The sequence below is a fragment of the Perognathus longimembris genome, chromosome 8 (assembly GCF_023159225.1).
Source record: "Perognathus longimembris pacificus isolate PPM17 chromosome 8, ASM2315922v1, whole genome shotgun sequence".
In the NCBI taxonomy this organism is placed as follows: Eukaryota; Metazoa; Chordata; class Mammalia; order Rodentia; family Heteromyidae; genus Perognathus; species Perognathus longimembris.
In genome coordinates this window covers 47479529-47499323 of record NC_063168.1, presented here as the reverse complement: position 1 = coordinate 47499323, position 19795 = coordinate 47479529, and positions in this window count along the sequence as shown.

The window sequence follows — 19795 nt, the reverse complement described above, 5'->3', positions numbered from 1 at the left end:
GCAAAGAGAGATCTCATAGCACTTTAATTTGCATTTTCCTGAACATCAATGATGTTAAGTGCCTTTGCCTTGTTTTGGTTTTTCCCATGTCTTCTTTTATGTAGTGTATGATGGTGTCATTTGTTTATTTTTCCAGATGATTTTTTACTTCATTTTTTATTTGTGTTTGTTATATAACCTACCTATAAATCTTTTATCAGATATAGGTATCACAAATATTTACTTTCAATTTGTGGCTTTTAAAAAGTTTCTCAGTGACATTTTTTGATAAGGAGAAGTTTTTAAAATTGAAGGACCCTATTTTTAAAACTTACTGTATTTTCAGTGCTTCTTGTATCTGTTACTGTACGTTTTTCCTATCCATGTCAATTTGAAAATGATTTTTTCATTGTTCTAGAAGCTTGTGTCTTTCACACTTAGGATGAATTACTTCTACATTTATTATTTTTCAAATTCTTATATGTGATATGAGGTATAGATAATGCTTCTTATCCTGTAGATATATAATTGTTCAAGTAATTATTGAAAGACCATTTTTTAAGACTGATCCCTTTTATAAGATGAAATGAGCATGTAAGAAAAAAAGAGAGACAGCATCTACTTCCCCCTTTTAGAAACCAGAAGCAGAGGCTTGACCATTCTGTACCCAGCCGTGGAGAGAGGGTCCCACTAGAGAAATGGCCACGTGGAGAGACACTAAAGAAGCAGGCCAAGCATGGAGCCTTTCCTGACTTTCCAGAAGAGCAGTTTGATCATCTGCTTGCTGAATGCAGCCAAGAAGTACCCTGCTGATGATACCTTGAACAGAAGTGTCTGGATGACCCAATCAAGCCTACAGAAGCATGAGAACTATACCTTCGTTTGTTTGTGTTTTAGAGTGCTAGGGGCTTTGCTTACACAGACACAGAAAGCCAAAACTACTGGGCAGGGGCTGAGTAAGATCAGAGCCACTACACACATAAACTTGAGTGTCTGGCAGATGGCAGCCTTCCCTTCCAGCCTCTCACAGAGAACAGACAGAGGGAAAATAAATAGCCCTCTGCTAAGGTGTGTGTGTGTGTGTGTGTGTGTGTGTGTGTGTGTGTGTGTGTGTGCGTGTGTGTGTGTATTTGAAGTTGTACCATCAAAAGAAATCTCATAGGGCTGGGGATATAGCCTAGTGGCAAGAGTGCCTGCCTCGTATACACGAGGCCCTAGGTTCGATTCCCCAGCACCACATATACAGAAAACGGCCAGAAGTGGCGCTGTGGCTCAAGTGGCGGAGTGCTAGCCTTGAGCGGGAAGAAGCCAGGGACAGTGCTCAGGCCCTGAGTCCAAGGCCCAGGACTGGCCAAAAAAAAAAAAAAAGAAATCTCATAGACAAATTGGGTAGGGTGGTGTGCCCTGTAATCCCAACACTCAGGAGGCTCAAGCAGGAGAATTTCAAGCTGAGGATAGGCTAGGCTACACAGGGAGACCCTATCTCAAAAAAAAGGAAAAAAAATCTCAAAGACAATGGTCAAGCAGAAAACATTTTAAGTAACAGGTAACAGGGCTACCAAAGACAGCTGTCCAAGTTTGCCGTTAGTAAGTGTGTATAGCTCCCCTGGTGGCAATCATGTCTATCAGGGTTTCTAATGAATATTAGAAAGGGTTTCACTTGAATATTTTTACTTAGCATTCTACCTCCATTGGGACTCACAAATTTCTGTTAACAGGCCTATGCCTTGAAAGCAAACTCCCCTGGCTTGTTCCAGCCCTAACTCAAGGCCATCTACCTGTATTTACAACTTTCTCAATGGAGAAGGCAATTCTGCACCATTAGAGTAATTAAGTAAAAATCATACCACGTGTGGAGAAAAAGAACAAATAAATAATCAATTAGAATAAAAATAAAGAAAAAGGACCATACTCAAGTACATAGTGTTTCCCCCTTTGAAATGAGTGGTAGTGTAAGTAAACTGATTAATTTTATAGTCATCAAATGATTGCTAAATAATCGTCAATAAATAATCATCAAATACTTATTTCTTAGGTCATTTAAAGCAGGAGTATTTGATATATTGGGATGGTAAAGATTTTAATTGTTTAAGTGTGCAAGAGATGCTTGCTTGGAGGAGAGTAATTAGTAGGCATTTTAAGTTACTATTCAGTAATACATGAGGATTTTCTAAACCTTCATTGCAAAAAAAAATAGTAAATCAGACAACAACATAAATAAAAGTAATCAAGTCCTTCTGAGCCCCTCAGATAGGACAAGCCTTGATTTTTCCTCCCACCCATCACTTTTCCACTTCCTTCCACCATCTTGCATGATGCCATCTTGCATTGCACACCTTGCATTACACTCTGTTTCATTCCATTATATGAGAGAGGTCACCTCCCCTATTCTTTTCCTTCACTGCTCAGCAACCCCCAATTAGTCTTTATATTTTACATTAACTGGATTTAACAGAATGAGGCTTTTAGCTGAAGGATAAGCCAGGATAACACTGAATTAGGCACCGCAGTAATCAAGAAACTTCCTCAAGGACTGAACACAAAAGGGAAAGTGTTTCTGTAACCTCCAGAGGGAGAATGCTGACACACTATGCTTTTAGATGTGTTAGTGGGCTGGTTTCTCAGAAATAGCTTTTCTACATTTATAACCAGTCACTTCTTGACTAACAATCTGAACAGTTCTGTTAAGTTCCAGCAGGCTCCTGAGCTGTCTTAATGGATCTGAAGGAAGATCACATGAGACACCAAAATGGCTGTCTCCCTAATGAGGAAAGCCTGCGAAGGAAAACAGATCAAAGGTCAAGGAGGCTGGGCTTGATGTGGGAAGTAAAGCACAGGAAGAAACTCAGAGAGACGAAGGAGAGGCAGAGATCTCCAGATGGTTAATGCTTGTAACCCAGTCAGAAACAAGGATAATGATGAGAAGGGTCTCTTTGGCCAAGAGAGAAGGAAAAAGAAGTAGGGTAGACCACATGGGGAAGAAGCATGCTGGGTCAAGATTGATGCTCCATATCCTGAAGAGCACCAGGTGAGCCTAGAAGAGCCTACGAGAAAGTCCTGCCTGATGGGAAAGCAGGCAGTTCCTGAAGAAAGAGTCTGGTGTCCTCCTGCTACCTGGCATTCCAAAGCAGAGGTGACTAAGACATTGCCTGACAGAAGGACTTGCCTGTGGTGAATATTGTGAGAAGAAGCGTTTAACTTGTTTCATACAAAATTTAAAAAAAAAAAAAAGCAAGGTCAAGTTTTTCAGATTATTGACATTTGGGACCAAAAGTTAGCCTTCGTGCCAAGAAGCTTTTCTACAACTATGGCAAAGTTAGTCTTTCTGTGGTAGGAAAGGCCGCGTCTTGACTTGAACAGTATGTTATTTTGCGCTTAGGGGAAAGCACAGTGATATGGGTCAGGCTGTGGCTTCCACTGAGAGCGCTGGAGAGAGCTGGTAGACTTGACAGCAGTGAACGTTTAAAGAGCTTACTGAAGTATTGCCAAACAAATTGTTTTCCATCCAGACAAAAATCAGTAGATTCTGACTAACCACAGAAGGCCTGGCTGTTGTGGGAGCAGTGGACTGACTGCACAGAGCACAGCGCGCACCACGGCCTTGGCCTTTGTACTCATTCATCCTCCAGATCATGCCTTTGAGGTAGCACTAATCTCCTCCACAAGTGAGCTTCAGCCCCAGACCTAGCAGTGTTAGGGGTATGGGCAGATCTTCTGACCCTTACACAAAGCTGACAGAGCCGCAAGAATGGCAGGCAGCACTGAGAATGAAGGATGACAGACAGGCCTCTACCGGAAACCATGATGGGCCCCAATGCGCACTTAGCACCTAGAAAGAGGGACAATATGCAGTAAGTGGTTAAATCACTCACTGGCCACCGGAGATTTCTTCTGTGTTACTTACATTTCCAAGTGTTTGTCTGTGCTTGCAATTAGGACTCCAGTTCTTCAGGCTGTGAGCTGTGTTTTGGGTCTCTTGCCTCCTGGTATCTACCAACCAGGCTACGAAGCCCTCTGCGGAGATGTGATGGATGAATTAGTCTTTTCTGTCTCTTGCTCCACCCTCTTTGTGAATGAAGGACATTCAGATCTCCAATATTTTTAAATATGTTCAATTTTGTAAACACTCAATTGGGGATTTTCTAAATGTTCTACCAGAATAAATGTAATGTCTCAAAATTTAAAGAAACACCTTTCATGCCCCTTAAGGTCTAAGTTTAAATTTGTAAATTATTTTATATTTTCTGTCAATTTTTCTTTTATATTTCAATTATCCTTCATAAAAATATTCTACATAAAAATATTTGGTCTACCTATCCACATACCCTTTTGGAGGGCAACCAGACTAAATATTTGTTTTCTGGTTTTGGTGTGTTTTTGTTTTTTGCCTTAAAGAGAAAGGTGTTGTAGAAGTATTCTTTAGATTTCTGTTGGAAAAAATAGGCTTATGATACAATACAAAAATGTGTGTGGGGGGGAGAGAAATGAGGAGGAGGTACAGAGAGGTAACAGAAGGAGGAAAAGAAGAAAGGAAGAAAAAAGGAGGAGGAAGGGAGAAAGGGAAAGGTGAGGAGGAGGAAAAAGGAGGCGCGCGCGCGCGCGCGTGTGTGTGTGTGTGTGTGTGTGTGTGTGTGTGTGTGTGTAGATAGGACACGATGATTCCTTTGCCAATGTGCCCTTAGGAGCACAGGACTGAACAAACAAGGCCTTGGGTGGCTGAAATGCTGACCACATGTTGCTATCTGATCAGATTCTATGTGTTGCTCTTTCTCAGTAACGAAGTAGATAAAGGACAACAAAGCATCTAGCTTCAACAGTTATTAGAATGACATTTTCCCCATTGATAGGAAATCCTTTTCCCAGTGTGATGCCGGCTGGGAAACTGGGAAACTGATGCCCCTAGGCTCATTACAGGAGGACATAGGCTGGACATTGTAGAGTCTCAGAAGGAAAAATAAGAAGATTTCCTGAGGGAGGTTGGGGCAGCTCTGGTGAATCAACTATTGCCGTAGCTGACTAGGAGAGTCCCGCGTTAGCAAGGCCCCATTTTATACAAACTGATCAAATACAGATGTTTCCAGGGGTTAACCGTATTGACCGAGACTTGGCTGGAGATAGCAGGGCAGGCAGCCGGCTAGTAGTGGGGTGAAGGCGTGTTTTGGTGGGAGAGTGTAAATGTATATACGAGGACAGGATGTGGATGACATTTGACAAACATCTGTTTTGCTGATAAATACATGTTTACTTCCCAAAAGTTCTGAATAAGGAAAAAGGAGTGGAAAACAAATATATTTTCAGGCTCTTCTGGACCTTGTGTGCACGTCAAACTCTGAAAGAGATGAAGGGCAAAAAAAAAAATATTAAAAATGAGTTCATCCTTCATCTTCCTGAAATATCAGATTTCATATAAAACTCATCAGCTGAGCTAAGTATTAGGCTTGATCAATGGCAGGAAACTAGGGGATCAAATGGTAATAAATCAGAAACAGATACCCCCTCCTGAATAGAAAATATATCATAAAATTGAAAACAAGGAAATCATCTGATGATATTTTAATGCCTGTGCTTGGGGGAAAAAAATTACTTGCAGGGGGCCAGAGGACACTGCCCCTAAACAAGGATGCAAAGAATCTGATTCTAAAACTGTCGAATAGAATTTCATTTTTAACATAAGAAACTACAAGGATCCAGGCATGTGGAAGGCTGAATATTGGAGCAGAAGCAGTTTGGTGGTACTCAAATATAGAAAATGGCAAAGTGGATTTATTTAAACCTTGCTAATAATATTTTGCTAGGATACCTCATGCAGTTTCTCTCTCTCTCTCTCTCTCTCTCTGTGTATGTGTGTGTGTGTGTGTGTGTGTGTGTGTGTGTAATTACATCCTCATCCTTAACCCCCTGCCTTTTGAAAATGTGTTATTTCACAATTCCATTTCTTCTTAGTGGCTTTTTCTCTATTTTGCTTCTTGCAAATATTTTATTGAAATAAAAATATATCCAAAAAATGCAGAAGCCAGAAGTTCACAAATGCATAAGCTCAATAAATTTTTATATGTAGACATGTTTCTACCAACCAACTCTCAGCTTAAGAAACAGCTCTAGCAGTGCCCAGAACCTGCCTTCTCATTTGACTGTGAGCATGCTCCTGTCTGGGAACAATACAGAGTTGTCTATTTGAGCTTTGGATACATAGAACACAAAGCATGTATTCTTGCAACTGGTGTCTATTGCTTGGATTGTGTTTGTGCAGTTTTCCATGGTGATAGGTTGTATGCTTAGAAGATTTAGATTCCATTGTTTGAAGAGAGGAAGGGGGAAGAATGCAGTCATAATATTCAATGGATAATCCTATGAAATTAGGAAAATTGAGTGGAGGGGGGTTAGGTTGGGAGGGATGGGAAAAATGGTTTAAAAAATCATTCGGGATGCATTGTATTTATAAAATGATCTGTTGAATGCTAACTCCTTTGTATAACTAAATAGAATAAAATTATAATTAAAAATAAATTGCACTGTTTTGAATAATACAAATGTGTTCATTGTATCAATGAAGTCTTATAGGTAGAGGAACTTCACTGTCTCTGTTTCAGCAGGGTGAGCCATCAAGGCATTCAGAGAATTCCAAAAAATAACCAACCATCAGCAAAAATCACAAAGAATCCACTGAGCTATGGTAAAATTCTCAAACGGATATATATGTAGGGAAGACACATCATCACAAACACCTTTGAAACATCCATGTGTGGTTCTCATTTATTTTTCTTAAACATGCACGTGCAACTATTGTTTTCTTTTTTTCATCCACCTAGAACAAGAACCCCAAAGAGTGTGGTCCTGCTCTCTGAATGGAAACTGTTTGCTTCTGTGAAAACACAGAGCTAAATTAAATTAGAAAATCCTGGTATTCAGCAGGACCAAATTTCCCTTCCTTCCTATTTTCCCATTCCACAATCTATCACCTAGAGTAATTAAGACCAGGGAGGTATCATCTTCACTGGATTAACCTTAACTAAATTGTGCTCATTCAACATATGCCCTTTTGATTAGTCCGAGCAGGGCCTGCTGCCGGGGATACACCCACCTTGTAATTCTACACACTTAATTAATTTCAGATGAATAGTGAGGGGGATAAGCTAAATTCTCTGATTAATAAACTATAAGTCTTTATGTGTGTCAGGGTAGCTTAAGATTTTCTTTCTTTTTTTATTTCTTTGCCTTGTAAGGACTAAATGAAAATTACACACACACATCACACACACACACACCATATACACACACTGCTGCAATTGTGCAAGGTTGATGAGAAGGGTCTCTGAGAAATGTCATCATTTTAAAAAGCAGACCTTAAGAATTGTTGGTAAAATAGAGTTATTGTTGTTTTTCGCCAAGCATAACTTTTAATGTCTTTCTATACCAGGACCTTGGTTTTAATTGATATGTATTTCCTGTTTTGTGTACAGATTCTTGGTTATGAAGTTCAATACTGATGTTGCTTTTTGCATTTTAAAGGCATTTACCATAATTAAATATTATTCATGATCTGAGAAACAGTTTGAAGTAATTTGTTTAATCATCAAATTTAAGAGCTTTCAAAAATATAATAAAAAGTTGCCCTCATAGGCATCACAGACAGCAAAGAAAATTATTTCTTTACAATAAAATAGCTCTCAGGGATGTTTATGTGTAATAAATTATCACATATTAAAAATGGCTAGAAAATTATAGAAGATCAATTTACAGCCTCTTCTTCAACCCAGAAAATTTATATGTGTAGTTATTAGTGACTTTAAAAAATACTACTAATCTGCATAATTGTATATAAAGAGTTTCCCCAGTAGCTTTTCCGTCCTATGATTCAACTCCATAAGGTCAATTATATTCAGGGAATTTAAATTACTGATACTTAGGAAATAAAACTAATGTAGGTTTTCATTTATTATGTGGCATACTAGAGATTCTAGTTACACAAGACAAAATGCCTGTCTCCATACAGCCTGTTTTGCATGTTTTAATGGAGATTTTAAAAGGCTTCTGAATTTGTATGCAAAAAATTATTTCAGAAACCATACATGCAACATCTTCAGATATTAGGACCATTCTGATTTTGTTTCCTAGATTTAGCTGTTTGTGCTAACATGCTTTAAAAAAAATCTCGAGTATTTCTGCAGTTCCTACTAGTTTAGAAAAATTAACTGTGAAATTCTCACACTCCATTTTTAACCACACTACTAATTCTCTAGCTATTAAATATTACAAGTTAAATGAAGATAGTTACTGTTCAATAATTCACCACTAAGTGAGCAGGAGTGTAGAAGATCCTGGCTAATTTACAAACTGCTTGCTTGCGAAGATTCTCAGAATGGAGTCATTTGGATAATTGAATGCAAATATGAAATCATTTTTGATTAATGACCTTCGTACTGATTGGCACATCGCATCATTTTTCCAGGATGTGTCAGCAAATTCGTGGTCAGGTTTGCATTATTCTCCATCTGAGGCTAGGCACACTGATTCTCAATCTCACTGCCTTCCCTTAAAACCAGATCCTATGTTTGACCCTTTAAAAGACACAAACCCCATCATTTAAATCTACCCATACCTGCACCGTCTTCCAAAATATAAAATACACATATTCCGTGCATCTCAATCTTAAACACGTCAGGCTTTTCAAAAGGACGATTTATTCTGTTTAATGAAGAAAATGCTAGTGTGCTCTTGGTCCTTCTTTTGGGGTGTGAGAAAGCTGAGAAAGGGCAGCTCCATCTGGCCCTGTGGGATTTCGATTTACTATGCAAACCAATGACTATTTTGGGATGACGGAATAAACTACACAAGGAGATTTAGTAGTTCTTTAGCTTGATTTTGTTCGGCTGTTTTGTGCATAGTGTTTTACACGAGAACACCCTAAGAATTCTTTCTTTAGGAAAGTAACACCCTTTGGGATTGCTCGCTGTAGGGAAATTCATTTCGTTAACTTTCGCCCTTGGGGGGGGGGGGAATTGAAAATTTCATGAGATTGTCCTGGGTAGCTCACCGTCCTGGTAGTCCGGTCATCGTGTTACCCAGCATTTAATTATTGTGTGTCCTGGGCTTGTGTTGACCTCTTTTAGGACTTCTACCCAATAAATACAAGTTTTTATTGTTGCTTCCGACCAGCATTTATTTCTAGGTCCTTCCAGGTCTACAGAAACCCAGTGACGGGTCCTCGATCTGAAGCTGTTTGTCACTCTGTGGTGTAGGAGTCGCTCCCCACCGACACCCAGTGTTGCCGCCTCTCGGGCTCAGTCAAGGAGTCTGAGCGCCCAGCCAGGTCGCTCCGGGCCAGTGGCGCCCCCCGCGCCTCCGCGCTCGGACTGCCGGGTCCCGGTCTCCTCCGATCAGGTCTCTGGAACATAGATACTTTGTGTTTGTTTGTCTGTGTATGTGTAGCCAGTGGCATCCCGCGCGCCGACACCGAGGCGAGCGGCAGAGGTGGGTGCAGGTGCGGGCGGGCGGCGGCAGCGCACGGGCGGCGGCTGCGGCTGAGGAGGCGGCGGCGGGTCCCGCGCTGCCCCGGCTGGGTGAGGCTGCTGCTGGGCGCACGTGGCTCCCGGAGCCCAGCTAGGGCCGGCGGGGCTGGGACCTGGGCCGGGGCTGAGAGCTGGGAGAGCTGGGGCAGCGGCGGCTAACAGAGGGCTCCCGCGTGGAGTTGTGGACGCCGCGCGGGGCTGGGAGAGCCGAGAGACGCGGGGCTCGGCGGCCGCTGGGGAAACGCTGGCAGCTCCGCGACGCTGGCGCGCGGCCCCTGCACGGAGCCCAGCCGAACTCCCAGGCTCTCGGCAGCCGGCGGGGCGTCCGGAGGCGCCGGGGCGCGGCGAGCTGGGCAGGAGCCGAAAGGCGTTAGACAGGCCCGGCGCGGCCAAGGGGAGGAGGCCGAGTCCCGGCGGAGGGGCTGGTCTAAGAGGTTTCTCGGGGGATCCTTCTCCCTGGGGCGCGGTCCTGGGGCCTGGAGAGAATGTCTCTTGGGGAGGACGTGGGCCACCCTGAGTGAAGATCAGTGGAGATGGGAGAGGAGTGGGGTCGACTTGGACCCGCAGGGCGGATTGGGATGCGAGCGCCCAGGCGAAGGTGGCCGAGAGGGCTGGGAGCCCAGGCCCGGTGGGGTGACTGGAGCCGCCTCAAGCTAGGGGACAAGGACGGTGTCAATCAAGCCAAAGTCGTGCGCTAGGCTTGGTTAGACTTGGAGCCGAAGGAAGAGGGGGTCCCACAGTGACCTCACCGCGGCGTGGGGTCTGCCCGGGGCTTGACCTCGAGGCTGTCTGGGCCCCCACGGTCAGGGGGCGCGACTCCCAGGCCGGGACGCAAGACGAGCATGCCCGCGTGGAGTGGGGGTGACTCGATTATGAGCCCCAGCCGCCATCCAGGTTGGCGATTTCTCTAGCGGGGATCGAGGCTCTGGCCCGAGGATGAGGCCTGTCGAGGGGCTGGGGCGGATCATGCCCCCGCCTCCCTAAGGAAGGAGCCGCGAGGCCAGCAAGGGTGTGGGCACGCGAGTTCACCCCGTGTTCCCATGCTGTCCTTAAATCCAGGGGCCTCCGTGCACCTCTCGGCCACTGTCTCGCGGCCGCATCCCAGCCTCCGGGATTTCAGTGTCCGCGGGCGGGCGCGCAGCCTGCGCAGGGAAGGTGGTGCGGGGCGGGAGGCCGCCGGCCCCTCTCCCCGGCCTGTCACATCTGCACTTATTTAAAGCTCAGCTGGTGGTCCTGGCTCTCTGGAATGCCACTTGTGGGCCCGGCCTTCTAGGACATTTGCATTGATTAGTGAGCAGGTCAAGGGGATTGTGGGGGAGACCGGAGGTTCCTAACGACCTGCCTGCCCCCATCGCTCATTCCCACCATACCAGACTGCAGCTAGTCAGGGAATGGACCCTCCAGAAAGTTCGAAGTATATGTGAACACACTGTTGCCAGTTAGTATGTTGTGGCTGGGTGTGCACTGCAAACCCCAAATCTGCACAGGCTCCCGTACTCAGACAGAGAAGGTGAGCAGGTGATGTCACTGGCCCTGAAAGTGTGCCCCGTGTTGGACATGTAGCTTCCACAAGAAACTCAAGAAATATTTGCTGGTGCCCAGTTTATTAAAGAGATGAGATTGCCCTGCCTCGCTGACAATTCCACACGCAATCTGGAAATAAAGACCTGAGCTATTTGCATCTGACTGGGGAGAGCCACTCCAAGTGGAGTGAATGGCGTGCAAATTCATGGGTGAACCGCAAGCTCTATTATAATTTATTCTAACTCTCAATGGCAGGTATGGAGGTGGGCATAAATAGACAAGCGGAAACTTGTTTTCTTTGCAGAAGAATTTTTTTATTCTCTAACCTCCACGATTTCGTCTGATTTTGCACTTGCTTTTGGACTTGGTATAATTCTCTCTGGATTTCCATTCGCCATTGCTTTTCTGCAAAGCCTTCACCCCAGAGGAAAGTTATTTTAGTAATGGGGGTGGGAAAGGCAAGAGAGAGGGAGAATGAGACAGACAGAGAAAGAGAGAGAGAGAGAGAGAGAGAGAGAGAGAGAGAGAGAGAGAGAGAGAGAGTGTGTGTGTGTGTGTGTGTGTGTGTGTGTGTGTGTGTGTTGCTGAATCAGCAAAAATGCAGCACCCGGCCATTTCAGTTCAATGATACTGCAATGTGGAATGCACATATTCTATTCCTTTGTGGAAATAATGAGCAATATATTAAAGTTTTCATGGCACTGAGAAATGTCCACAAAGCCTGTTGATATTTGGGAGACCACATCGAGTAAGTACTGTGTCTTCTAGTATAAGGAAATGGGTTTTGAACAAGTCTTCTTACAATGCTTATATATCTCACTTAGGGAATACACAAGCAAAATACCAACTCTCAACACATCACAGAAGATTATTTTTGAACCGTCATGTGGCAGAATGTTTAAGCCTTCCTCTTCCTGTGTTTTTGTAACAATTATTCCAGGTGGCTCCAGTGGGTATAATTTTTTTATTTTATATCCATAAATATGGTTCTCAAAAATGGGTCTTTATAAGGTCCAAAAAAATCTTGTCAATCTCTTGATAACTTGTTGGCCATGAATTCAGACTCATGTTTAAAGAATAAGTGTATTTCTAGAGCTGCTTGGAATAAAATTTCTAAGTTCTTCAGCACTCATTTTTCAGAACGACTATTCTTAGTTGTTCTGGGGTTAAATCAAATTTGCAAAATGTGAGCATTTCAGCTGTTAAACAAGTCAAAATTGTTGTTTTCAGTGATATAGATACATGATATTTCTGGCTATAGTTTTTATTGTTTGTTCTTACAATTTGGTCCCAAACGTTTATTTTTGAACTAGTGTATTACATATAGAATCAACAAAAAACTTGCTTCCATTTCATTTATTGCTCAACTTCAAAACTTAAATGATATTAGTACAACTTTTACAATCTTATTTTCAAAATTCTTTAAAAAGTAGCTAATTTAAGTGGTTTCAGCATAATGTGTAAACATCTGGATGTGAAGTAAAAAATTCATCCTGTCACCTAGCTTCCAGATATTTGGTACTACATAGACAAAATATAGCAACAAATGACTGAAATCTCTCTACAATCCACATGGTTTGATGCCTGGTGCTTCTATAAAGAAGCATATTTCCCTTTTCCTAAACATTACATCCTATTTACATAATTGGTCAGCTAAAAGATGCCAGGACATTTGGAAGTACAGCAAAATAACCAGAAAATGAAAACTCTTAAGCATATATTTTGCTAAATGTAGTCTGAGTGTTCATGTGTGCTTTGGAAGTCTGGGCGATGTTGGAGTAGAATGGGAAAGGAAGTATGAGTTCCTTGTTCAGTGTGAGAAGAGGTTGCCTAAAAGGACTTGGCTTTCCCAAACTCCATCCATAGCATCCTATATCATATCATATCATATCATGACTATTAATTAGGACAGGTCTGTCTTGCCTGAGTTGCAACTGGACTGTGAAATGTTCTAATGTACTCAAATACTCTTTCCTCACAATTTTCTTCTTGGAGGATTCTCAAATTAAACAGATGGATGTAATACACAGCATTTAAACATAGATAGGGCTCAAGCTTTTCCAGGGGGTAGGGGGAGGATTCTGTTTGTAAAGTAAGAAAGCAATATGGGGACTCTTTTAATAACTAAAAAATACAGTGATGACAAATAGATTTTATGTAAAATGTCACTACATTTTACAGTGGTAGAATTTGAGGAGGACCTAGGCACTAGTGGCTCATGCCTGTAATCCTAGCTACCCAGGAGGCTGATATCTAATGATCAAGTTTTGAAAGCAGCCTGGGCAGGAAAGTCTATGAGACTCTTATTTCCAATTAGACACACACACACACACACACACACACACACACACACACACACACACACACACACCCTAAACTGGAAATGGAGCTGTGGTTCAAGTAGTAGAGTGCCAGCCTTAAGTGAAAAACCTAAGGGACAGCACCCAGGTCCTGAGTTCAAGCCCCAGCACAAAACAAACAAGCAAATAAATAAATAAATAAACTTGGGGATGAAGATGTAGCAACATTATTTTTCCTTCCACAAAGTTATGGAGATTTAGGATCAAGAGCAGAGTCAGAACATTTCCAAATCTAGGCCTATTGAGAAAGAAGGGGCAGATATGTGAAGCCATCCACTTAGAATCAGCAGATTAAATCAAACCCAGAAGGAATTCCAGTCTATTTATGAACCTTACACTCACTGGATTACAGAGAGTGTTTAGATAATGAATGCAATGAATGTTAAAACATCATAAAACCTAGCACTTAACAATTGCTGCAAGAATAACATGCCATTTGAAATAGGCCTTCTCACTCAGAATGTGAGCCTTGGATATTAAGAGAGCATTTTATACTGGCCCCAAATCAATTTAAAAAATAGTTTATAGAAATCTAGCAGAATTCCAGAAGTATACATATTGAGTAGTTAAGAGATTCAAAAGCCAAATGGGAATCTTTAACACCATATAAAACCAAATTGCAGTTATTTTTCTGGATTGGATTGGATGTTTTCATGATTTCTTTTCATGATTCATGTGTTAGAATAAGAAGACAACAAAGGGATCTAGAGCTTACCCAGCCCTCCTCTTTTTATAGATACATAAATTGGGGACTCAAGGAAGTATCCAAGGCCACACATGAGATAGGAGAAATACCAGAAATAAAGTCACTGGATTCCATTTGTGACTCACAGAGTCCACCTGTTTTCCCACCCCTTTGAATGATTAAAACACTCCTCAGAGTTACAGATACCCACCAATATCCAAGAAACTGCCATCCATCACTGCAGGTTGGAAATAGTTCTAAACCATTCATTGTGTTATGCATCTATGAACTGTAAAACAAAGTTGGGGTGAAGGCAGACTTTCACAATTTATCTCTAGAGTAGGACAGATTATTGCAAAAACAGAGCTAATAAAACTCTGTCACCCTCAACAATTTGGCTATGGATCCTGATAACAACAAATGACGGCTTCGCTTTTGATGGAGAACTTACAGCATGTTGGAAAAATATCATGTGCAGAAGGCTACAGCCACTTTTCTTTGAAGTCAACTTGTTCACTATCCCAAGCAAGCCACTTTAATGAGGATAAGGGAGGAGGAGGAGGAGGAGGAGGAGGAGGAGGAGGAGGAGGAGGAGGAGGAGGAGGAGGAGGAGGAGGAGGAGGAGGAGGAGGAGGAGGAGGAGATAGTTACAGCCATGTCAACTCCACTCCTTATGAAAGACACAAGTATCTGTGTCCTATACCCAACTCAGAACCATATCCACTATCCACTCCCTACTCCAGGAACTTGCATGTCAGGATGGAAAGGTGGGATGCCTAAGAAGGTGGAAGGTGAAGGCTAAAGGTGGGTAGGTTAGAAAGAAATGCCCTGCTTAAAGACCTGTGGATGTCAACATGAATGTGCATTCCCAATTTTAAGAACCAGGAGATCTTGCCTCCATGATGTGAGCCAAAAATTTGGACTCCTCCATTAAATGAGAGCATAGGAATAGTACTTTGAAGGAAGTGATATTAAGTAAATACAACTCTTCATTTCTTCATGAGGATTTTGGTTCAGGAAATGTAAGGAAGGTTACGTTTTTGGAGAAAGGAGGTTAAAATGAAGATCCAGTATTTAGAGTTGTGAGAAATAAGAAATAGCTATGTTTTGATTGGCCTGGTAAGCCTTCCCTTTGAGCAAATTCAAGGTCAGTGCCCTGTAAACGACAGGATCTGGCCAGCATTTGGGGAAGGAGGATGCTAGGAGAAGAAGCATTCTTCTTTTGAGATGCTTAAGGGAGCAACGAAACAAGCAGAAGTTAAATCAAATAAAGCCCGTGTGCTTCTTTACCTCTTTAATTGACTCTCACAAACAGATCATCATTTGGGCTATTCCCATGAAGTCAAGCATGAAATCTATTTAACCGGATAGCTACCCATTTCCTCTGACCTGCAAAAGAGATGGCCTATTCTTTGAGAATCCCTGGAATGTTTGAATCCGGGGAAAACTAGAGCCACATGCCTGGGCCCATGGAGGTCCTCCTTTTGCCCCCACTTCCCCAGAAAAGAGGAACACATTGACAAAGATGGAATAGACATTCAGTACCACCCAGCCCAGATGTGCAGCAACCAACTCATCAGCATGGGCCACGGAACTGTTTAAATTGCTATGGGTTTATTAAGAAGATCTCATAGTTGACAAAGAGTTTTTAATCTTTCTTAAACCTTGGAACCCCTGATGGTTTTGCAAACACTATGAGTTGCTGTTTAGAATAATGTGTTTTGGTGTATATATTATATTGCAATAAGATTGCCAAGCTGTCTTTAGAAGCAAAATATTTTGTATTTGCTTCTTTATTCTCAAGTTAAATGCAAGATCTAGTGATGGGTCTAATGTCTATAATGTTGATATAATGGTAACTGTGAATAAGAATTCAAAGTATCAGCAATTCCAATGTGATAGGACAAGAGCTTTTTTTTTTTTTTGACAAGAGACTGAGTATGCTACCATAGTTTGTTGTCTAACATCCATAATTAGAAAAAAATGTTAATCATCAAAGAAGAGGCTTGTAGAAATGAAGATATAAAACTGTCATGGCTCACCATGTGGGCTTCTGCTATTACTCAATTGAATTTCCAAGTGACTCTACTTCCAAGCGAGGAACCCCTGAGGGTTTCCCCTCTTAGGATTAAAGTGGCACTTCCAATAATAGAGGAGATGTGCAATGAGATGGGCAGAGACTTCTGATTGGATGACACTGGATCCAAATTTGCAGCACAAATATTGAGGCCCGATATAAGATCTATATAAGGTGCTATTTCTGGACAGTTGAGATCTTGAGACACATTCTCTTGCTGAGAGGACACCCAAAGAGATGTCGAGATCATCTGTCACAGCAGGATAGGAGTAACCAGAGCCAGGTAGGGCTTTGATAAGGATTCTTGGGTGGCTGATAGTTGGAGAATGAGCCCAAGATAGCACTCTGAAGCTAGAGAAGAAGCTAGGGAAGAATTGGCTGACGACAGAAGACAAGGGACCCCCAGGAAGATGATGTAATGTGGTTCTTGGAAATGTTTAGACACACTTCTGCAAAAGAGAAGAGCCCTGTTTCTCCAAAAGCAGTAAGGACCGAAGCCTTCTCACAGCAAGCAGATAAACAGGTCCTCAGAGCAGCAGGGCTGCGCAGGAATCAGAAGGGCAGGTAAGAACGCCGTGTAGCCTGAGAGTAGGAAGAGACAGCTACAAACAAGAGCATCTTCCTAACAAGTTGGTGAGGAAGAGATTGATAATTGGAACCTCTTTCTAACTGAAAATATCCATTCATCAACAAAAAACATTAAGACAGTAACAATGCAAACCAAGACTGGGAGAAAAATATTCATGACACACATATATCTGACAGAGTAATTGTATCTAAAATATAGAAAGAACCCCTACAAATAAAAAAGAAAACACACAGGGCTGGGAATATGGCCTAGTGGCAAGAGTGCTTGCCTCCTACACATGAAGCTCTCGGTTCGATTCCCCAGCACCACATATATGGAAAACGGCCAGAAGGGGCGCTGTGGCTCAGGTGGCAGGAAGAAGCCGGGGATGGAGCTCAGGCCCTGAGTCCAAGGCCCAGGACTGGCCAAAAAAAAAAAAAAAAAGATTTATTTAAAAAAAAAAAAAAAAAACACAAGCTGTCCAATGTTTATATATGTCCAAAAGACTCCACAGGCACTCGGTGAAAGGATATTCCACTGACCAATAAGAATGTGAAAAGATGCTCAATATATTAAGTTGTCAAGAACATGGAAATTAAAACTTCAAGGAGGTAAACATACTGTAAAAGAGGTAAAGGTTTAAAACAAACCATAAAACAAATGTTGGAAAGACTGTGGCTCAAAGGATGTGCGTGTGGAGTGGACACACATACACATTTTGGCTGGGACTATAGCATGGTATCACCACTGTGGAAAGCTTTATCTGCTTACACCAAATATAGAACTATACCTACATAACCTGCAACTCCATTCCATAGAGTAGGGCAAAGATGATATTCAGCCATCAAAAGACATGGTTAAAACACTACTTGAGAGGGCTAGGAATGTGGCTTAGCGGTAGAGTGCTTGCCTAGCATGCATGAAGCCCTGGGTTTGATTCCTCAGCCCCACATAAACAGAAAAAGCTGAAAGTGGGGCTGTGGCTCAAGTGGTAGAGTGAGAAAAAAGAAGCCAGGAACAGTGCTCAGACTCTGAGGTCTAGCCCCAAGACTGGCAAAGTAAATAACAACAACAATAATAATACTTGAGAGTCTGAGAATGGGGGACTCAAGATTCCAGGCTGGCCCAGGTAGAATGTTTACAAGATTCCATCTCAACAGAGGGCAGCTGCGAGTAGTAGTGTATGTCTGTTATCCCAGCAATGACAGGAAGCCTAAAATACGTGGATCAAAGTCTAGGCATACATGCAGGCAGGAAGTGAGGCCCTTTCTCAAAAAAAATAACCTGTGAAAACTGGGGCTAGAGGCATAGCTTAGTAAGTAGTAGAGCTGCCTAGGAAGCATTAAGGTCCTAATTTCAAATCCAGTGCTCTCTACTTTACCCCAAAGACATGGTCAAAATGTAAAATATAAATACATTCATTTACACATTTACTTATCAACTTTATTCGTTATATCACCAACCCTGAAAAAACCCAAATGACAGTATATTAATACCATGGAATATCATATAGCAGTGGAAAATAACAAATTATTATTACACACAGTGGATGAATCTCCTATACATAATGCAGAACAAAAGGAGCGCAACACAACCATCTAGACTACTGGCTTCCATTCATGTGGAGGAGGAGTCCAGGCAGGACAAATCTAGGCTGACAGAGGTCAGAATAAAATTTACTTTGTGGGAAGAGGGTATTGATTTACTTTTTGGGGGGAAGAGACACAAGGGCACCTTGTGGTGCTGAATTATTATTGACTTTTGGGAAAAGTGATTTAGAAATACAACCAAGTCAAAGCAGCTTGTAGTACTATAGATTCCTGCCTCCTCACTCTAGTATTATGTTACAAAAAGATTTCACTAGGGTCCTAGGAGTATGAAGAGAGTACAAGGGCAAGCTACAGACTGGCAGAAGATTTTTACAGCAGATATCTGAGAAAGAGCTTGTAGCCAGCTAAACGTGTGTGAAGGACTCGGAATACACTTTAGGAGAGGGCATAACCAAAGGGACAAAAAGTAGAGGGAGAATTGGATTGCATGGTTACTCTTCAGGGAAATGCAAGTCAACATATGTAGTGATGGCTGTGAAAAGGCTCAAGTTAAACAGATGGGTGATAGCCAAAGAGACAAAGTGCCCTCAGCACTAACTGACCCACACTGTGGGTGGAAGTACAGACCGGGATGGCTAAACTAGAGAGCAGCCATGTTTACCAAAGCCCTAGCCTCTCCTGCTAGGGCTCAGCATGGCTGCACTGGAACATATTAAAAACAAACAGGGAGAAGGAGCAACTCTCTTGTCTCCTTACCTCTGCCAGGCTTAGGAAACCCCAGTCCAAGTATTCAGGTTTTTCTATAAGTTTCTAGCGAAGTTCTTTATGTACCTCCCCCCGCCCCCAGCAGTGTTTGGTTTGGTTAAAGGAGAAGAAGAAAAGAGTGAATGTATATCATAGTGATTAGAGTTCGTAAATGTATTGTATACTTGAAAATTGGAGAGAGGGTAGAGTTTAAGTATTCTCATCAGAAAAGAAAGCGGGGAGGAAAGAAGGCAGGGAAGAAGAGACACAAGGGAGAGGAAACAGAGGAAGGAGAGAGGGAGTGAGTGAGAAAGGGGGAAGAGAGGAAGAAGGAGGGAAGGCAGGAATGAGGGGAGAAGGAAGGGAAGGAGGAAGGAAGGAAAAGAGACAAGTACATGCGTTTGTTAAATAACTTCACTCATCTATTCGACAATATATAATGCATCAACATGTTGTACATGATAAATATAAGTTTTACTTGTCATTTTTTTTTAAAGATGAGTGGGGGAAAGGAAATTGTCCGTGCATTGTTGGGATATTAAGGAGCTGACAGCTAGGTCCTGGGGTAGAGATGGTTGTGCCAGCCAGGAACCCTGGGCAGGACTCTGGGAAGCCTTGGCCTGAGTGGGTGTCTGGAGAAGCCCAGGGAGGCCACTCACCTGTGTACCGCTGTCCAGGAAGTGGCCCTTTCCCTTCGCAGAACTTGGTGATCCACCAGCAAGGAGCATTTGCAGCCTGCCTCTCACCTACACAGGTGCTTCATAGTCTGCCCTGGAGGCGCAGGAAGGAGGGTGGGAGG